At 30.9% G+C, this 4,817-nt stretch overlaps 1 long non-coding RNA gene across 1 annotated transcript; it reads right to left on the bottom strand.

Moving 5' to 3' along the window:
* LOC109851043 lies at window positions 7–1,157 on the bottom strand. Its single transcript, XR_002249651.1, has 3 exons — window positions 855–1,157; window positions 243–346; window positions 7–151 (listed from the first exon to the last, which is right to left on the bottom strand). It is a non-coding gene; the product is annotated as an uncharacterized LOC109851043 (long non-coding RNA).

Genomic DNA, 4,817 nt, shown 5'->3' on the forward strand with positions numbered 1-4,817 from the left:
TGATGCAGTTTCATCTTCATGCATCAAATTGATCGGTTTGAGATCAGATCTCTGAACTTGATTAGGTTGTGGCAATGGTTCAGGATTGGCTTGGCTTTGCATTGAAACATGCCCATTTCTATGTAGGAGCTCCAAGAGTTCATTGTCTGGTCTGCGATAATATTGATAACGCGAAAGTTATGAAAAACTAATTAAATTTGTTATTAAAAAAGAAAAAAAGAAGAGAGTTAGTAGATACTGACCCTGGCATAGATTTCTTCTCATTTGGCTTGGAAAAGAGCTCATGAGAATATCTTAAATCATCCTCTGCATTCCAATCAGGGGCACAATGGTTCATTTCTCCAGGCTAGGAAATAGGAAGCGACAAAGAGTTGTGATTTTGGATCAGTTAAAAATTAAAGAAATTCAGAATAAATTTCAAACATCGATGATAGATGAACACAATCTATAGCTCCTTAAAACTAATTATTCTCTACTTAAGGATGAACAAGTAGGACCTAAACACACAATAGAAACAAAATACCAAAAAAAAAGAAGAAAAAAAGGAGAGCAGATGATCCATAACAGAGAGATTACAGATAACTACAATATTTCATAGAAACTAATAACCCATGGAAAAAATGTCATTTTTAAAAAGGAAAAAGACACCATCAACTGAATCAAGGAAAAAAAAAATTAAGGTGAAGAAAACAAGCCCATCGACAAAACAATAGTAAACTTAGAGGCATAATAAGGAGGGGAAAAAACCTTAAACCCAACAAAAATAAGGCATTACACATGCATAATATTTTTGAGAACCATCACGTACCCAAATGAGAAAAATCAAATATAACAAATGAGGGGAAAAAACTAACATTCACAAAGGTAGCTGTTCCTTTCTCCTCCACCAAAATAACAGCTTGAACAGTAAATGGAAGCTCCCACTGAGACTTCACAGCCTACAGTTACTAAGGGGAGAGCTGAGTTGAGGGAGCTGGTCAAAAATTTATGACGTTGCTTGTGCTTGCGTTGTAGTGCAAATTCTCTGCGCTTTGTGATGGAGCTCCTCTCTCTCTCTCTCTCTCTCTTCTTTGTAGTCTTGTGGTAGCGGGTTTAGGGTTTAGATTTTATGTTGTGTGCGGATCCGATAGAGGCGTTTTGGTTCAGCACAATTGTAAAGGGCCGGATGATTTGATTTGTAAATTTAAGGGAGGACGCGTACGGATTTATGTTTATTTCTTGCTTGGGTTGTTAGCCAAAAATCTTAGGCACTGTTTGGCAACGGGTTAGTGGAAGAATTAAGGGAGTTTAATCCCTCACTAACCTTTCAAACAACAAAATTTTCCAAAGGGCCGGTTTGTTGGCCCTCACGTGATGAAACGCCCAAGGTTGAACAGTTCCTCTTGAAGAGGCGGAATGCAGGTAGGTGGGAAGCTATTATGCAAAAGCATCACTCTACTAACATAGGCATTCATACCCAGTGTGACCCATGCCTTTTTGTTTTTGGTGATTGGTCCTACTGTATAGCCCATGAAGAAGAAACCTATGTGAACTTCAATCTAGTGAGCTCTTTCATTAAGTAGAAGAGAGTATTCTAATCTCTAATATTATAAAAACTAAATATAGCCAATTGAGTGATTAGCAAAAGAGAACTTACATCAGAAAAATATGAATAATAAGATAAAAAGGAAAGGTAATAACATTGCCAACGATATTACAAATAGCAAACTATAATGTAAAGTTAACATATTTTGTGGAGCCCAACTACTGACTATAAGCATTGAAGTTTCCATATATATACTTTATAATTTATTTAAAAATATCATATATAGTAATATCGCTGTAATAATATCGTTATTAGGAAAAATTCTTCATAAATCAATATGTTTGTTATATAATCTATGCACTCTAAATTTTTGTGTCTTTTATAGAGTCAAAACATTTGAATACGAGCCTCTAACATGTTACTTTCACCACAACAAAATCCACTTAGCAGATGTGAATATTCCAGACGAGTTATGTATCCTATATACAATACAATTGTCCTAGGCATGTGAGTTATAAAAGTATTTTTTATTCACATCGTTTAGGATAAGATTTGATAGGGACCTTGTATCAAAGAAAAAATATATATTTAGAGCACATAGCGAAATATATCATAATCTTCCTGTTCTAATTTCGTAAGAAAATAATTCTTCATACTTTCAGTTTTACTTCTATGATACAGAGAATGAGCTATAAAATTGAGTGAGAATATTAGATAATATAAATATGAGTGAAACAACAACTAAAAGTTAATGTGAATATGAGTCAAACTACAACTAAAAGTTTAATGGACATATTACAAGTAAATTCATATGCAAAATTCTTTTACGAATTGAATGATCGCCCATCTTTTGAAGACTTCAAGATACCAATAAATAGAGGTGTTGTATTAGATTAATGTGTTTATAACTCACAAATAGTAGATCACGTGGTCACAGTCTGGGTTGAAGAAAACAATGAAAATATTTTATTTAAAAGAGAGATTATTAAGTTGATGATCAATCCCACAAAAAAACTTTATTTTTACTCTATTGTTATCAATTTAAATAATCATGATATTCAACCATGTGCATTGCACGTGCATCTCAACTAGTATATATATATATATATATATATATATATATACTAGTTGAGATGCACGTGCAATGCACATGGTTGAATATCATGATTATTTAAATTGATAACAATAGAGTAAAAATAAAGTTTTTTTGTGGGATTGATCATCAACTTAATAATCTCTCTTTTAAATAAAATATTTTCATTGTTTTCTTCAACCCAGACTGTGACCACGTGATCTACTATTTGTGAGTTATAAACACATTAATCTAATACAACACCTCTATTTATTGGTATCTTGAAGTCTTCAAAAGATGGGCGATCATTCAATTCGTAAAAGAATTTTGCATATGAATTTACTTGCAATATGTCCATTAAACTTTTAGTTGTAGTTTGACTCATATTCACATTAACTTTTAGTTGTTGTTTCACTCATATTTATATTATCTAATATTCTCACTCAATTTTATAGCTCATTCTCTGTATCATAGAAGTAAAACTGAAAGTATGAAGAATTATTTTCTTACGAAATTAGAACAGGAAGATTATGATATATTTCGCTATGTGCTCTAAATATATATTTTTTCTTTGATACAAGGTCCCTATCAAATCTTATCCTAAACGATGTGAATAAAAAATACTTTTATAACTCACATGCCTAGGACAATTGTATTGTATATAGGATACATAACTCGTCTGGAATATTCACATCTGCTAAGTGGATTTTGTTGTGGTGAAAGTAACATGTTAGAGGCTCGTATTCAAATGTTTTGACTCTATAAAAGACACAAAAATTTAGAGTGCATAGATTATATAACAAACATATTGATTTATGAAGAATTTTTCCTAATAACGATATTATTACAGCGATATTACTATATATGATATTTTTAAATAAATTATAAAGTATATATATGGAAACTTCAATGCTTATAGTCAGTAGTTGGGCTCCACAAAATATGTTAACTTTACATTATAGTTTGCTATTTGTAATATTGTTGGCAATGTTATTACCTTTCCTTTTTATCTTATTATTCATATTTTTCTGATGTAAGTTCTCTTTTGCTAATCACTCAATTGGCTATATTTAGTTTTTATAATATTAGAGATTAGAATACTCTCTTCTACTTAAAAAGTGTAGATATAATTTTCTTAAAAATATATACACGTAGTAGCAATAGTATGTATTTCAGTTCAACTTAAACATTAGCTTGAAGCCATTTAGAGTGAGGTCTTTTCTACGCTAAAATGGTGATATAGTGATTACAGAGTCTAAAAGTCAAAGAAAAAATTTCTACAAGAAAAAATAATTTAATGTGTCAAATTAAGAAGTAGTTTGTAAATTATACATAGGCAGTGCAGATAGCTATAAAAAATAATATATATATCTTCATAAAAACTTCATAGTGAGTGACCAACTATAATTATCCTAATTTAAGCATAATTAATTATTATTTTAGTTACTAATTTGATACACTTAACTATGAAATAAATCTCCAACAAAAAAATTAAGATTGTATTATACTATAGGTAAATAAATAAATGTTATTAGAGATCCTGTTTATATTAAATTTAAAGGTAATAATTTAAATTATTAAACATCAAATATTAGCTCATGTGAGAAAGTAAAGTAATCTATAGTCTATATACATTTATAGTCAATTAATCAAACATATTAAATTTATGATGACCACAGTCAAAATTATATGGTGGGTTCACAATAAATATAATTTATAAAAAATAGTATATTAAATTAAAAAATTTTAACCACTATATAGATTATCTAAAAAAATTTATATATATAAACTATATTGCCTAGGAATAATGATGTGTGCACTTAACTATGGTCTAATAATCTTATCGTTATTGTTTCCTTCAATTCAGACCGGTCTATTATTTGTGAGTTATAAATACATTAATCTAGTATAACATCTCTATTTATTAGTATCTTAAAGTCTTCAAAAGATGGGTGACCATTCAATTCGTAAAGAAATTTATTCGTTGCGTCGTTTGGGACCTGGAAAGACATTGCGGTGTTAAGGAGGTCAGGGGATCCTCGAATTGACTTGGCGAGTCCTTCGCGTTTGAGTGATACTCCAGTACGTGCGGCGAGGTTTCAACCCCATGTTTAGCGAAGAGCGGAGTTCGGGAAGCGAACCCGCCTATTTTCTTTTTCCCTTACGTTATTACCGCCAAAATGATTATGGCGAGGCTCGCCAGCCTTCGAGGATTCGCCT

The sequence above is a fragment of the Asparagus officinalis genome, chromosome 7, assembly GCF_001876935.1.
Source record: "Asparagus officinalis chromosome 7, Aspof.V1, whole genome shotgun sequence".
Classification (NCBI taxonomy): domain Eukaryota; kingdom Viridiplantae; phylum Streptophyta; class Magnoliopsida; order Asparagales; family Asparagaceae; genus Asparagus; species Asparagus officinalis.